General features: G+C 43.3%; 1 pseudogene across 1 annotated transcript in view; it reads right to left on the reverse strand.

Annotated features, from left to right (window-relative positions):
* LOC146817940 (uncharacterized) overlaps positions 1-16,967 on the reverse strand; it is a 32,588-nt pseudogene extending 15,621 nt beyond the window's left edge. Inside the window, exons 1-4 of the transcript XR_014962856.1 lie at positions 16,963-16,967; positions 13,694-13,807; positions 9,656-9,800; positions 3,039-3,179 (exon numbers count right to left, since the gene is read on the reverse strand). The product of XR_014962856.1 is annotated as an uncharacterized LOC146817940 (transcript). The remainder of the gene's footprint in view (positions 1-3,038; positions 3,180-9,655; positions 9,801-13,693; positions 13,808-16,962) is intronic.
* Between the last annotated feature and the right edge of the window lie 344 nt (positions 16,968-17,311).

Consider the following 17,311-nt stretch of genomic DNA (forward strand, 5'->3'; position numbering starts at 1 on the left):
TCAAGTGGCTGTTCAGGGTATTTTTTGCAACTATTATCTTATGTGTTCATCTTGCTCCATTCTGAGAAAATATCTGTGACAGAGCAAACGTCCACAGGTCCTGAAGAGAACATGGAGTCTCAAGCTCCTCAAAATTCCATGAAAGTGGCTGGCTTCTCTCAAGTGCAACTTCCTGTTCCTGGCAGTCTAATGAGTAACAGCTTACATCTGGTATGTGAAATAACATCAACAATCTCAGTGCACAGTAGCATCAAGTTCTACTAAGTAACCATATGCCAATAGCAATGAGCCCCTAAAGATGTACACACACAAAGCTTTATACCTTGGCAACCATAATTACTTGGCAAAACAATTACTCACCCCAAGGGCCCGTTACTCTCTGTAACGCTCAGAATCCATGCTTCTGGAGCCAGCCTGACTCAAGAAATAAAGAACTAGTCCTAAATCACTTTCAGGAAGAGCCCTGGAATTTGGAACTCAGTTTCCTCTGTCATGCACAAAACCCCTCTTTTGAACCTTTGAAAAAACAGAATTTGCCATAACCTAGTACTGGCAGGAAGGCTTGCTCGGCAGTCTGCCCGGCTTCGGTTTCACAGCACAGGAGACTCACTGAATGAAACTTCAGTTTAAGCATTTAAGCTATCTGGAATTAACCGCACCGGGACAGATGTCTTTTCACAAAAAGTAGGGGAACGGTTTTTCATAAGTTAAAAAAAGTATGGGCACTTTGTACCCCTCCGATCTCGCCCACTTCAACCTCTGGGTTTTAGACTGTGGACATGGGAGAACGTTGTTAAATGCATCACATATCGCAAACACCGAGGACACCAGCAAACTTTCATCCAACCATACGTCACATTTCCCGTCAGAAAAGGGTACATTATGGCCTCAATCCACAAAAAAGGGACATAGGCGAGAAATAAAATGAATTTATGATAGTAAGTTACACTTTCTGATTCACAAAATCAAAAATTGGATACGTTTGGGGCCATAAATTGCAATGGGGTGGAGTGTCCTCCAACATGGCAGATTTTCCAGTCACAGATGTAGGTTTTGGGTGGAAAGGGTGCTAGAGGCACAAGGCAACAAATGTGTACAAACGTGTGTGTTTGTGCATTTTCATATCACAGGAATTTTTGCACCCTGAAAACACACATCAATTCACTCTTTGGAATGAAGTAATAAGTGACCATCTCTGATGGAAAAGAGGTGACACAATGCTGGAATGAAAAATATGTAGTCTGGGAACCCACAAATTTTCGGATGTAGAAAATGGGAGGGTTGAATAGCAAGTGAAGCCAGGCAGGGTAGAGTCAAGAGAGAGCAGAGTCAGAAGGAAGAGAGCCACAGACCTGCCAGTGTGCAACAACCCACCGTGTGCGATGAGGACACCAGGACGGGGCGAGACCTTAAATCCACTACCTTAGAAGATCTGAAAGTGCTTCTGAGGGGGTGTGGCTTTCAAGGCAAGGAACGGGGCTTTGGGGACTGCCCGTGAGTTAGAGTGACCCTCCTAAGATAACAATCTGAAGTTTCAAAGGCTGACACTGATGTCTTGGGAAGGTTGTAAAATCTCGATGGACATCAGCTCAGCCTTGAACACAATGTGATTTGGAAACACTCCCTATAAGAGCATTCCAACTCGCATTGTCCTCACTAGTTGACCGAGTGAAAGGAGCCGAAATCATGTAAAAGTGACACACGGTGGCACTGTGTGAGTTGACAGGTCTGAAGTCAACATCAGCACACCAATGGCCAGCAATTATGTGCATTATTTTTTACTAAGTCTGCCTCCGAGAAAACTTGTGTGCAGAAAATTGATCTGGCTCTGTTGGCCTAAAAGAGACTTTGTGTAATATATGTTAAGAGATTTGCAACATGAAATTGTGTGGATGAATTATGTGCCTGCTGATAGCTATTATGTGTAACCCAATCATAATCCTGGTAAAATAGCTCGGAGGGTTATGTGTTAGCTACAAACAGCAGCCTGTAAGCCTCAAGGATAAACATTAAGATAGGTTTTTCACCAATGTTTCATTCTTCTAAGGTTGATAACATGAGTGCAACTAAGTTAGGAAGAAGCAATTAACAATTAAGTTCCAAAAACACTTATTTGTATTGTCTGTTATATAAACGATTATTTTAAATGTAATAAACCATATAACGCTATATGTTTAACATACAGAGTGAGTTTGAGAGAGTAAACTATTGTCTGTCTATTTCTTTGCAGATGTTTGAAGCCACCCTGTTGGCTGATTCTTTGTTTCTACTGACACGATAAAACTCATAAAAAGTACTTTCTAATTTCCTTTTAAAGGAGTTGTCGTGGGGAAAAGACCCAGAAATTCCTTCTTCTGCTTGGAGGCAGCAGCATCGCTCCACATACACTCTGGGGCCTTTTTACAAACCCCTTGTGCCGCCAGTACATCACTTTTTCCCATATTAAAAGTGACTTGTAAATAAGCCCCAGTATGTGCGCATACCCCACTGCATGTTCCCTAGGTAACAGGGAAGCAGATTCATCAGGGACCCTTATGCCTTTTAGTAGCTGCCAGAATTGAAGTCCACTCCAACAAGTAACCCACACATATTTCACAGAGAACTTACAGAGAAGAAAATACTCTCCCTGCTATAGATTTCTTTAAAGCTACATTACCGAAGAATTTGCTCTCTCAAATTTTCAGACTTGTGGGAAATAAGCATGAATTAATTCGGAAAAATTAGATTAATGCTTGGAAATCAACTGACATACATTTATACTAACAAGCCTGGGATTCTTCTTAATCCCCTGCAAGTCAGAAATCTACTCCAAATGTAGGGCTAACCATACAGTGGTAGATTATCAACTTTAATTTAAATAAAACAACAGTTGCTGGAGAAAGCAGCTTGTCACAGAGCCTCTGGGTTACTAAAAAATGCCTCAAAGCATTAGGAAACACAAGTGCAATTTCTGCCACAGGAAATGTTTCCTTAATTTGAAGAGTGCAATGATCAAAGGAAAGCTGTATATTTTTATTAAATACATTGACTTCACATACCATAAAACAACCTCGAAGGATAAAATTGCTAATGCCACCGTAGTCGAAGTCGCGTTGGCCACATCTCCACTGTACGTTAACACAACGGAAAAGTGTGGCTATAGTTGTCCATGTAGCATAAACTGCGATTCCATTATGGACCTACAAAATAATTAAGATCTTAAAAGTATGAATAACATTACGAAAAAAAGGGTCATTTTTCCTATGTATTCATTCTCGTTTGCATGAATCTCTGGAGATCCAATGCCTAGTTGAAATAACCTACTGCACCAGTGCCTAGGGAGCCCCTAATAAACGATGCACTGAGTCCTCTCCTTTTTAGGTCTCGCCTGACCCAGCGCATGCGCTGGTCTGGCGAGACTTATTGAGAGGGCTCCAAAAAGTGCTACCAGGCCAGCCTAAAGCTACAGTGTATATGCGCGGGCGCGCGCACCGCGCTTTACCGCGATTACTTTCACTTTCACGGCCGCTTTGAAGTTTGATCCCGATCACTTTCGCGGCTGCCTGGCATAGCCAATAGGTCTCACTTTTGGGACCTTATAAGTATTTAGTTATACAACTGTTGCATGGCTAAACACTTATAAGGTCCAAAATTCGAGACCTATTGGCTATGCCAATGCTTGTTTTTATTGAAACACAAAATGTATTAGAACATTGGAATGTTGGGAGCTCCATTGAAAACAATGGAGTGCTCCGGGCTTATAATGGCTGGCATAAGCCCGGAGCTCCAACATTCCAATGTGTCTTTGTTCACAGCTCTGGCTGTGAACAAAGACTTCAGGGAGCCTGAGGGGATTTCAATCCCCACTCGCTCCCTGAAGGCTTTGTTTTGTTAGAACATTCTGCCCTCTAGTGGCAGAATGTTCTAATAGCCTTATAGCCCTTCGTAGCAGGGCTATACCGGCTTTTAAAGTCCCTCTGCTTTGTTAAAGTCCCTCGCCTTCGGCTCGGGCCTTTAACACTGCAGCGGGCCTTTAACAGCCGGTATAGCCCGCTACGGCGGGCTATAAGGCTATATTACAGTCGTCTCATAATAAGCAACAAGGCGACACATTTAAGCACTTAGTGGAAGGAGCTCATGTGTAATTCATCTTTTGAAGAAATGAGATTGCGCCATGAAAATACTTTAAGGTACAGAATTTATCCTTCAGTCCAGTATTCTTTTGGAACATCTAACTCTGAAAAGTGGTAGTGGAGTTTCCCCAAACAGAGAGGGATGACAATCCCTGAAACCAAACATAAGACACTTGATGAAGACTTATTGCTACTAAAGAGCTTTTACAAGCCATTTCTCATGGAACGGTGTCAAACTGGAAAATGTGGAGAGGTCACTGAAGAAGAATATCGAATGATCTACATCGATTTTGTGATTTAAAACAAAGTAACGTACAGTAACAAATTCCTTGTTCTATGTGGCCCTTTTCTACCATACGAGTGAGATTAGCTTGAGAGCACAGCACAGTGAATAATCACATTCAAGTTTTGCATTTTATTAAGGCGTCCAACAGCTACACAGTATGATTCTTTGCTGAATGCATTGCTCCATGTGGGCTGATGTTTAGTAAGTTTGGCAAGCTGCATTTGGGATTTGAATTCTGAGTTCAATTTTCCATCCAGTTCTCTCTTTTCCTAAACAGGATAAACTTTACTGCAGGGGTAAGTTAGATTATTTTGGATATTGAAGTTTTCCAATAGAATTGGCCGGTTAGCAATCCTATTATTTAGAGAATTATATCAGCCTTGTTTGAGTCCTCATTCACTAGTGGCATTACAGCTTTCGGCACAATTATATAGTTTCTTTATTTATACTTCACTAATGGGGAGATATAAAAAAGCCTTCTATCAAACACTGAATAGAATAACAGAACCACTGATTATTACTTGACTTATGGTGTGTATTCCTTTTTCAATCCACTCTTGCCAATGTATTTTCTTACCTGCACAGCAGCTTTCAGTAATGTCCCAAATTGAAGACAGCAAGAGGAGTCTGGAGTTTACTTGCAACTCTGCACCCACATAACACAATGTGGAATGTGTGGTCTTAACCGTAACCATAAAGCAAGAGTGCACTCTGCGCTTATTAGCTGTTAATGAAGATTGTAAACAGTCACCGGAGGACATCATTTTCTATTGAGACACAATTAGGGATGTCTGAATTGTTTGAAGCCTATATGTAGCTTAACACAGGATAAATGCCTTGAGGTAATTCTTAAGGTCAGGAAACTCAAATCATCCAAAGGTGGTTGGAACCTTAAGTGTTCTGATGGAAAAGACTGGGTTGTAGTTGACACTCCAGACAAAGTTTAAGAAATTGTGTTTGGATGATGTCTACAATAAATAGCTGTAAGGTAGACCTAAGCTATTTAACACATGAGGAGTTATTGGCAAAAGGCTTATTTTCACTGTATTATCCTAAGCACAATGACTAAGACCCGACTTACTCCACCTTGCAATGTTGACCCCCTTCATTACCACTGGGTGACCATCAAAGGGAATACATTCACTGGTGCCTGTATGTGAGATACTGTGATTTAATGGACCTAGCATAATGTTTAGTTCAAAATTGTATGCTGTGCTCACAACTGTGCTTTATAAAAGAGCTAGTATCCCAGGGGCAAAAACTGACTTAGATATTTGGATCTCTAAAACGCCAGTGAGAAGCAAAGGACAAAAATGTCCAATAAACCCTCCGAAGCTATAAATAGGTACATAGGATATTGGGTACAAGAACACCAAGGAAAAAAACAGAGTGTCTACAGATTCCTAAATTGGGATAAGGTAGACTCGAATGTTTACTGCATTTGCCCCACTGTGTGATGTCTCTTTTTAAAAAAGTACTTAAAACCTTAACCGACATTCTTCATCATCGAGCTCCTCATGGCCAAGATCGTAACACTATTATGAGGTGGGCAGCCTTGGGAGCACTCTGCGAGGTGTTTTACTGTGTGTTGAGTGAAAAAAGCTATTGAAGAAGACTACTCTCAATTGCTGTGAGAAGAGTGAGTATTCAGCTCTCAAGAGGAAGGGGTCTAAAAGTAAAAATGCATAGGGGATGGTAATTGGATTGAATATTCTGTTCTGAACCTCCATGCTGCTGAATTATAAAGTTAACAAGGAAATATGGTGGAATTTTGTGATGCCTCCCCGGCAGTCAATTTTGGATATTTAGACCACATTTACAATGACAACACAACATGGACAAATTCCACTGGTCTACAACCACTGTCTGTTACTATCTCCTATCCACCCGACCCCTCTGTTGTCTTGTTTCCCTATTAGCATGTCTGTGTCTCCCAAATAGTATTTCTTGTTGTCGTGTATTTTACTTTGGCACATGATGAATAGTGACCTATCCACCTGACCTCAGGTAGCATGCCTTATCACACTCTACAGGAGGCATCTTGTGGGTGAGCAAAACTTACAGTGTATTGGCACTCTCCTTATGCATGGTCAGCCAGTGTTTCTACATGTCAGGGTGCTGAATGTGTACAACTGCGTACATGTGTATCACTGATACCCAATACCAATATTTTCCCCTGAAAGTTTGTGAGGATTTTGCACCTAACCTAAATGCATTGAAGATCAGTTGTGGCAGACTTGCTCGATCAAGAGGAGATTCTGCATTGAGAAGAAGGGCAAATAGAGGAGTAGTTGTATACTTAAAACAACATAAAAGCTATCTGAGGAAATGTCAGAATTTAAATCAAAATGCTTACCATTTACTTTGCACACAGTAAAATCTCAGATTCACTCTGGAATTTGGCCCTGGGGATGCTGAACCTCAGAGTATCAATCTCATCTAAGAAAAAATCTACACCAGTTTCACCTTCTGCCTTAGAAGCAGGCCCTGAGTGGGAATGAGGGAGCTGTAAGTACAGGGGAGGAAGAAACTGAATATGCAGGGACTGATGTAGATTCCCTCAACCTACCAGTCAACTCTGGATTTTTTGTTCAGGGAAACTGGTTGTCAACAGTGGTGGCTCCTCCGCTAAGGTAGAGGAACGTCACCCAACTGCTTCAGCTGCCAGCAGAATACAAAACATAAAATGATAATAACGCTTGTTATTATCATATCGTTTTTTGTATTCAGCTTGAAGCTGAAGTCAGGATGGAGGTGGCAGCACCTAAAGTGCGCATGATGCTTTGGCCGGCAGTCTTGGGCCGTCCAAAGCCACATGCGCACTCTGCAAGTTATCCACGCTGGCTGAGAACATGCACAGCCTGCCAGCCCCGGTGTAAGCGCTGAACCATGGCGCTCTGACCAATTACAACGCTGCTAAGGCAGCATTTTGATTGGTCAGGGGATTCTGGGAGGCTGTGCACTTCCTGCCGAGAGGAGGATGGAGAAAGAATAGGGGGCGGCCAGCGGTAAAGATGTAAGTGCTTTTTCTTATTATTCCTCTCCCTTTCCTCCTCCTGCCCCACATTTGACCCCTGGTCGGTAGCAGCCGCTACTGGTTGTCAACTTCTGTAGGCTCACCGCATTGGCTCCTATATAGACACCAATTACCATTCATAGTCTGTCCAGCCCCCACACAACACGTGTACCTAACCATGCACAGACGATAGAGACTATACAGCTATTCGACTATGGGGACTACACAGCTTTTTTAGGGGGAAAACTTGTATGCCCTCTCCTTTCCAACTGTACAAGTGAAAATGCCTGTGCCTGTGCAACTATAACCAGCTTACACCAGCCAACAGTAGTATTCACCCTCTACAGATAAGGCGCTGAGTGATAGTAACTTTTTACCTACTCTTGTAGCTGCTTTGTGTTCTGCAAATTCTATAGGCGTTGAGTTCCTCAATGTTGTGCATTTGGTTTTAATTCTTCACACTCAAGTGCCCGTGGCGTGCATGTTTTCTTAGCATGCACAAAATAGACCAATCTACACATGTTTTAGAGACTTTACTCCATCACCACCCAAAAATGTACTTTACCTAGTTTTACCTATTTGCCCCGATGCACAATAGGGGCCCTAAAGGGTAACATTCAAGCCAAACCTATAGTACTCAAACTGACAACTTACAGGAAGCATCATTGTTTCCTCTGCGAGGTGCCCAGGAAGTATCTTTAAATATTTCTAAACATTTTCTTCGTCACAATCCAGCATCCATGCCAGAAAATAAGCATGATACGATAGTTAGTTTTTGATGTTACCATAAAAATTTACACCAAATATGTGAAGTAGTTCAAGTGAGTCTACACCTCCAGGCACAACCATGCTACATTAGCTTCAAGAGTCGCCTGAACACTGAATACAACTGAGAAATGAAAGACAGGAAATAACTCCCTAAATCAGACCACTTTCTGACTTCCTGCCATCGTCCTTATTCAACTGTCGTTTAATTTGTGCCAGTCGTTGCGGACCAATAAGGATTTTTTATCATCTTTGACCCATAGCAAGAGAGAGAAAGGCAGAAACAGGAGAAAGGAGGAGGAAGAGAAACACAAGAAAACAGCGATTCACAGGGAAAGCAGAAAATTAAAAAACAATTATGGCAAAGTCAATAGGTCTAGCCTTCAGCAAACCAACTGGCAAAGCAGCATATGGCAAAAAGAGGAAAGAATAAAAACAAAACAAAAGTCAACATAGGCATAAGTCATCACACTTGTGGGCATATGCATCATGATGCCAAGTCGACTAGGCATGCTGTGTTAAATGCCTGCATGCTTCACCACGCATTCACATATGGCATAGTTCAGCATCCATTTTGTTTTTACTCGCCGTTCCAAGACAACGGGCGCCAATCATGGAGCAGTAAATATAAAGAAAGTCAAATGTACACAAACATAAAAAAAGGAGTATTCTGGCAACAAATTGAAGCAGCTGAGCCCTCCAAAATATTTTGTAAAAGCATTTCTTAAATGAGCACAATGAGTGAAACACAGAGGCGTGGGCAACAAGAGATGGAGGGGGGGGGGTTGCATGATCAAGGTAGGAGCCTGAGGTGAGAGGGAGAAATAAATGTAAAAAAAGAAAAGATATAGCAACTATACAGGAAGGCTGAGGAGGGAGTAACACGGGGTGGAGTGAGCATTTAGGTGGAAGCAGCTAATAAGGAAGAGAGGGCAAAATAACATTCCTGCAATCCCATAAAGTGATGAAAGACAGCAAAAAGTAGTTCCCTATATGTAAGCAGTGGAAGGATAAAAGCCATCCAATTAAAAGATTGGTAAAGAAACTGTGCTCCAGAGGAGGGAAAAACACAAGGAGGAGGAAAGCCATTGAATAGGAAGCAAGCAAATGAGACTGCCAAGAAAGAAAGTCTGTGCCAAGAAACAGGCTGGCACAAAAATGTACTAGTGCAGGACACAATATGCCTTTTTGACAACATACCCCTAAAAGCTGCCTGTAGGCAAGGCCCAAAAAGTGAGATAAAGAAACAAGAAGTGTAGAGTGGTGGAGGAAAGAAGCATGGGGTGGATTCAAGACTAAGCTTCCTTAGTAATGGCAACCCTGGCATTCAGCAATGGGCCATAAGAAAAAATTGGGCACCTGCACATTTTATTTTGTTTGTTTGTTGGTTTTTATTTTATTCAACAGATATCTGTGAAGTAGCTAATGGTGTGGTACTGCACACAATCCTTATATTAACAATAAAGAGGAACTTACGAGAATCCGGATGAGCCAAAGGTCTATTTTTCTAGACTTCTGCAGCCATAAGCCATTAATGTACAGTGCGCGGTAAGAGATGATGAGGACACAGCAGTTTGTGAAGGCAATGAATGCCAGGAACACCAGGGCTGGAATGATATACCTGTAAAAGAAGAAGTGGAACAATAGGTGCATGGAGATAGTGTGGCATTTTCACTATATAGACAAATTAACAGAACTAGTCAGGGGTTCAGTGTTTAAGAGCTGGGAAGTGCTGCTACTGTTCCATCAAACATACTACACTATGGGCAAGAAGATCAGCTACTTGGTCATAAGAGCACCTCTGCTGAGAAGAGCTGGTACTGTCCCAATGAAAATTCAGCAGATCTGCTGATAAGTGCTAGCATTGTCAAATAAAGAGTGGCAGCCATGCAGATCGATACAGATGCCTCCTTCTCCCTAAAACCGCAGTATTGTGTCTTGGCGGTGAGGTGTATAAAGTGTCTACATGCCACCAGATACAGATGTCTTTGGGTGTCAGAGGATGACAGGGAGTTACAAGGTGAGCAGCCATTTTTGATAGCTTTCTTGATTCAATACCAGAAGGGGGGTGGCGATGGAGTGTCCCAACACCGAGATAGCCAGTCGGAAGAAAAGGATGCAATGTGATCTGTAATTTTCCTCTCACTACTATTAAGCAAAGGCTGGTAGGATTCTGCTTGCTTTTTCCACGACTTGAAAAAAGGGACTAGTTATAAACACATTTTTCATTGAGAATTTGGATAAAACTTTAAAAATCTAAAACCAAACCCCCAACTTGACTAGTGAAAACCCATGCGGCCCTAATGAATGCCTTCTGGGTATTTACTAGGATGATCCCATCCCTACCTCTAATTGCTGTTTGCGACATCAAAAAATAGAGATGGCCATATTCATATGAACAGTGATCTATCTACTAGGGATACATCCATGCTGCATGGGGGAAACCAATTGATGTATTATCCCAGCCAAACTATTACTCAAGGCTTTCAAAAACACCAGTGTTAATCAAAGGATATTAGGTAGTAAGAAGGACATTTCCTGGGGTGTTTATTTTTCTCCAGGAATATCACTATGTTTATTTACATTTTTCATAAAGGGACCTTTAATTACTCAAAAAACCCATTGATTTTATCAAGGAAAAATGGGCTAACATGCCATTAAAAATTCAGATGGAATTAATTTTGAACCAGTGGACTTACTTCCAAGCTGACCTTTTATTCCATTGATTTTCTCCCCCAATGTAAAAGGGTTGTTCAAATTTAGTAGGGAGTTCTTCATAAAGACGCATTTTAGCCACAGCCAGAATGTCCTAGGATACTCAACAGAACAGTCTGAGTCTTCATTATAAAGTTCAGAATAAAATTCCCAAAAGACATCTAAAATTCCCACAAATTTGTTTTATCATCATACCAACGATATTATATACCCTAAAACTATATTGGTAATGTCCTTTTCGCTAATATTAAAGGCCAATGTCTCACCCACTGACTATGCTCGAACATTGAGTGCTTATGATACACCCTTTCAATAATGTCTCTGAGCTGCTTTTATGCAAGCAACATCTGACCACTTAATGTTTGTAAATCTCCTTTTCCTCATCCAGGCACAGGCGAGCGGATCAAAAACCCATACTCAAGCTCTAGATTTGAAAGTTGTATACACGTGTTTTCCTTTTGCCAGCGAGCTTCTTGACCACTATGACTAGTAACACTAAGCATGGCCCCCTGCATCACTACCTTAGCAGTATTCTAAAGGTGTTCAGCTGGGGAGCCTCCTATAAGCTTATCTGATCATTCTTTGTTTTATCAATAACATCAATAGATCAGCACATGCAAGCTCCCTCTGTACCGATGCAGAGAGGAACCGGTGGGCAGCCAACTTCCTTGAGTGTTTGAGCAAGCCTTAAAGATTTCTCAGAGACCTCATCACTTTTGGTAAGAAAGTCTGTATGTTCCCTGAAACAAATCTTTTATACTGCCTTTCACAGTGTCTAGGGGGGCAAGATCTACTCCCCTCTATTACTTGCCAAAGTGAAGCTCCACTCTTGTCACCTCCTCTCATGGCAGTCCAGGGCATTTTGTCTTATTTTCTGTTTTGCCTCAGTATCCCGGCCTCCTAGCATCTGCCACGGGTTCTGCTCTCACCATGAGCCAGCAGGCCACTGAGCTGCGTGCAAGGTGGAGCTTTATCCCCTGCTTCCTATGAGAAGCTGTGTGTATGGCTAAGCACCCAGTACTGCACAAAATCCAGTTCTACACCCACAAGCAGGTAAACAATCAAGCCTCCATTGATGTTTTTCCGGGAAACAGCCTTTACCACGAAGGCTTTTCTACGCGTTACGTTTACAGCGGTACACTTACCTCGTAAACGTATTGCTTCCACGATCGTCTTTACCACGCAAGCAAAGTCTTCATGGAACGTCTTCTTCCTCATCTGATTCAGTCCTTTTTTTAGTGTCGGCGAAGACATGAGAAAAAGGCAAAAAAAAGAAAAAAGGGGGCTTGGGGGGGTCTCCCCCCCCAAAAAAAATACATGGTAAAGGAATAATCGAGGTAAAGGATATGCGTAGAAAAATAATTCCGTAGTAACGCATGCGTGGTAAAGGCATGCGTTGCAACGGAATGCGTAGTAACGACATATATTCGTTTTTCCTTTTCACTCCCTCGGGGAACCACATGCATCGCTCAGCTCGCTGATCAAAATCATGTAAGGCAATTTATGATGACAGATCGGCAGATGCCACCCCAGGCAGCATCATTTCCACCCATCCCTATCTTTCTTAATGCAAACCTCATTAAGTAAACTGTGTTTTCGAGAGGAGTCACCCATCCCTTTATACGAGCATTGCTGGGAACTCGAGTCCACGTACCGAGTCTCAGAGACTTGGGTTAAGAGTTGAAGTCAGAGTTAATTTTGTGACCGTCACTCTTATCTACTGCAAATACACCATAACCTGTTTAATTTCTGCTCTACGTTCAGCTTTGCTGTGTTATGGGGAAAACATATACACAATTTCACATGTATTTTGAGAAACTGCATACTTATATTTTGTGGTGTAGGTTTGTATTTGAGGGTAGGTGAATGGCGATACAGGGCCTCTCCTCCACCACCCCAGAGCGAATACATTCACCTGCATGGCTTTGGTCACTCTGCTTACAATCTCAAAGTGATGTTCATCAAAAAGATCCGAGGAGTTACCACCTAAAAGTATCCCTTATAGGTGCCATCTAGAAACTTTCCATTCAATCTTTCCCTTCTGTGTCAGTTGATTCCCCCAGTCTCCCTCCCCTCTCCACCTATCCAGCTAACCACAAGCCTCCACAATGTGTCAGTTGTCAATTCTTTTCAGTCTGAGTCCTTTCCAAATGTTTGTGTGCCTCAAGGCACCATTTCACCAAGCAAAAGAAAAACCCCAAAAAACTCCCTACACAATTCTCTGTTCTTCCTCTGAAGTCCTCCCTCTTATCCAGGACCATGGAGGTCCCACAACACCCTGCTGTTTTTACCTGCTCCTCCACAGGATGATACTCATCAGACTCAGATAAGCCTAGTCAACCTATCTAGCTTTTTTCTTGCTTTCTTTTTCCTGGTCTAGCAAGGTAGGCGTGGAGAGAGAGACTCTGCTGAGGGTCGGGCTTGCCGTTTCCTCCTCAATGTTGGCAGCGGGGTACTTGTTTCTGGCTGTCGCTGGTGTAGTGATATGATTCCTGGAGGCCCAAGTGTATGTCAAGCGGTGCTTAGTGGAAACTATACACACCTAAGGTGGTAGGTAATAGAGCACAGGGGTTCAGCAGAGTAACAAAGATGACGGTAAGTATTTGGCACATTGTATAGGATGGCAGTAATCGATAGGAGCAGTTCATCTTCACCAGAGCTCCACTGACCACCCTCAACGTCTGCATCCTCTTCTGCAAGACGTATCTCAGTTTCTCTGGTTGAGAACATTTTATAGCTTTTTTTGTTATGACTTTAAATGGTGAATACTCCTCTAGATATATCACAGTTTAGACTTACTCTCGATCCCACGGGAAAAGCCAGCCAATGTTGAGAGCGTTGTTGAGCATCCACACAAGGTAAAACCAGATTGGGAATAGATCTGGCTTTATATACATCCATCCATTTTCGTTTCTAAGGTCAAAACAAAAAGCAATGAATTAGCAACAATACATGTGTTAGAAAACTAGAACAAAGTGTTTAATCTCATATATAACCCTAGGTTATAGGCATCTCCATAAAGACAGCTCTCACATATGCCAATGTTCAGGTTAAATGGAGAAAGCTCCCAAAAAGAGGTGCTGCAACATAGATTGCCTATGGAAAAAGAACAGCTTTATAGAATTTCAATATCTTCAAATGGCTCAATCATTACTTTACGCCACTGGTCTCCGGGCCAGACAAGATGGTGGTTTTGGGAAGAGCTGCTTGAAAGCCAGCCAGCCTAGTTCAAACTGCAAACGAGAGGCAAGTGAAGGTATTGAGATATTGGTTACTTTCAGGATAGTAATGTCTTTTTGAGATGATAAAAAAGCAAATTTTAACCGTCCACCTGAGAAAAAATGAATGGGTGGCAAAGTGAGCTGAAAACAATGATGGATTCAACCCAGATCTGTGACTGGGAGTGTGTGAAAAGTGTTGGCGCTCCACCCATCATCTCCTTGTGTTTGCTTTGTTCACTTTAAGTTGGCAGGGAATGCCCTGACGTGGGTCCCTTGCTCACTTTGCCACTGGATTCAAGCTAGCCTAGCTGATGAGAGGTGTTACCCTTAAACCGGTCCCAGAATGCTTGTTTCCGCTCCAGGGAAGACCTGGCTTGGCAGTTTGGGCTGGACTGTTCCCATGAGGCACAGGGTCAAGACTGATTTGCATATAGCTGGGTCTGAACTGGGGTGGCAAAGTGAGCTAAAGAACGGTGATGGATTCAACCCAGATCTGTGACTGGGGGGTGAGTGTCAGAAAGGTTTCAGTGCGCCGTCCATCATCTCCTTGTGTTTGCTTTGTTCACACCTTCAATTAAGCCATTGATCAATAGCTACTGATTACTCTACTCCACGGGCTAATCCAATATTCCTCACCAAGAAAAGAGGAGTATGTTCTGGAGATGCAAGAGTGCCACCTTAGAGTAGAGTACCAACTTGCCATGGATAAGTGATAGAAATCGGAGTCTCTAGTTGGCAGTGGTATACACCTGTCCAAGTAGGGACCCTACCTTCTAGTTATGGTAAGGGGATTACACAGCTAAGATAACCCCAGCTCACCCCCTTGGTAGCTTGGCACGAGCAGTCAGGCTTATGTAAGAGGCAATGTGTAAAGTATTTATACATAACACACACAGTAACGCAGTGAAAACACTACAAAATGGACACCACACCTGTTTAGAAAAATAGCAAATATTTATTTAATCTAAACAAAAACAAAAAGACAAAAATCCAACATACACAAGGAAATATATGATTTTGTAAAGAATAAAGCAAATACAGTTCCTTTAAGTTGATAGCGCCAAATAGGGCTATCACGGAATTGTGACCAACAAATCTAACAGCTCAGTCCGACCTGGATGGAGTCGAGCGCTGGGTACAGTGTCTGGGAAGACCCGCAAACAGTATCTTGGATTTGAAGAGGCCTCGAGGACCTTGTGGTGAAGTGTAGAGGTGAGGCGTCGCTTGAGTTGAGCGGCATCGGTGCTGCATGTCAGTACGGAAGTCGGTGAGCACCTGATGTCACACGCTTTGCAGATCAAACGCCATGAAGTTGAAGTCAGGAGCGCTGATGACTGCTGTGTCATCGCAGGCGGTGTGTCGTGCACTTCAGGATACGGTGTCCGTGGCTTCGGAGCAGGCAGCGGCGTGGCGTCTGTTCAGCACGGTCGTCGGTTGACCCAGGGATGCGATGTTGTCACGGTCGGTATCTCGTGCTCCTCACGAGGCGTGAGATGGGCTTCAGTGCAGGCAGCGGCGACAGGTGACGATGTCAGAGTCGGTGGTGCTATCGTTGGCAGACCAGGGGTATGGTGCCGTCGAGGGCGGTGACCACGGCTACAGTGTAGGCAGTGGAGTCGGTGACGGTGCGAAGCGGTGTCGTCGGTAAAAGTAGGGTTGTGTGGTTGTAGAAGTCAGTGTCCACAGCCACGGTGCAAGCAGCCTTGTTGCTGACAATGTGAAGCATCGTCGTCGCTGAGACTAGGGTTGCGGTATCATTGAGATCGGTGCTGATCTCACCCAGTAAGCGGTCACTGTGATGGCTTCGGGAATCCTTTTCTAGAAGTTACAGCCCAGCAAACACCTCCAGTGGCCCAGAACTGGAATTGACGCCACTTGGCAAATTCAGAACTACCAGCAATGGAGTCAAGGTGCTGTAGGTGAAGTCTTTGATGACCCTGAGACTTCCAACAGGACGCAAGCAGGCACAAGCCCTTTGAGAAACTTCACAAGCAGGATACACAGCAAAGTCCAGTCCTTTTCCTCTCCAAAGCAGAAGCAGAAACTCCAAGCCACCACTGCAAAGCAACACACAGCAAAGGGGTAGTACTCCTCCTTACAGCTCTTCTCCTTGACAGAGTCTCCTCTCGTTCCGGAAGGGTTCTAAAAGTCTGCGGTTTTAGGCCCAATACTTATACCCCTTTTGGCCTTTGAAGTAGGCATTCTTCAAATGATTGTCTTTGCAGTGCACACATTCTTGTCCTGCCTGGTCTTATCTCCAGCCACACTCCAGGGGGCTGAAGACAGCATTGTGAGAGGCCAGGCATAGCCCTATTCAGATGTATGTGACATCTCCTCCTACCACTCTAGCTTAGGAAGGCCCATCAGCCTGGTGATGGGTCATCAGGATATGCAGGGCACAGCTCAACTCCCTTTGTGTGACTGCCTAGAGTGAATGCACAAACAACCCATTTGTCAGTCTGAACCAGATGTTGATTCCACAACAGGAAGAGGCACAGGATGATAAAGCAAGAAAATGCCACTTTCTAAAAGAGGCATTTTCAAACACACAATTTAAAAACCACTTTCACTAAAATATGTATTTTTAAATCCTGAGTTTTGGGCCCAAACTCCAAATCTCTCTCTCTTCCCAATTGATAGGTACACTTGCAAAATGTTGCAATGATAACCTATGGGAGAGCATTGAGTCTGTGGTGCCCTTCAAGGCAAGATGGCGGCAGCTTGTTAGACCGCTTTGAGGCAGCTCCCAAGCCAGCGTTCTAAAATAGACCAAAAAACAAAATATGGACGAGAGGAAGAGGTCCGGCTGTTATTAAGAAAAACTAACGATGTAATAAAAGGATTTACCTCATTTCTCGCTCCCCTTTAAAGCCCCGGGTTCCGATCCTGGTATGATGTCCGAGAGCAGAGTGGAAGGTCAACCATTGGAGTCTGCTTCGGACCCGACTCCATCACAGCTACGTTTCTCATTTTGCACTTCCCTGATTGGATTGCTTGCACTTCGATTAATTGCCCGTGTCCAGGCCGGCGGAGTATCTACTTGCGTGAAGCAAGACGGACCCCCAGAGAAAGACCAGCCGGCTCTGCCTTTCCGGAGTGTCTCCCGTGTATCCTCCCGTGTATCCTCTGGCATGGCGCCGAAAAACGCCGCTACGATAGCCGCAGCTGCAGCAAAGACTAGAGCAGCGAAGCAGGC

Source organism: Triturus cristatus, chromosome 6, assembly GCF_964204655.1.
Source record: "Triturus cristatus chromosome 6, aTriCri1.1, whole genome shotgun sequence".
Classification (NCBI taxonomy): domain Eukaryota; kingdom Metazoa; phylum Chordata; class Amphibia; order Caudata; family Salamandridae; genus Triturus; species Triturus cristatus.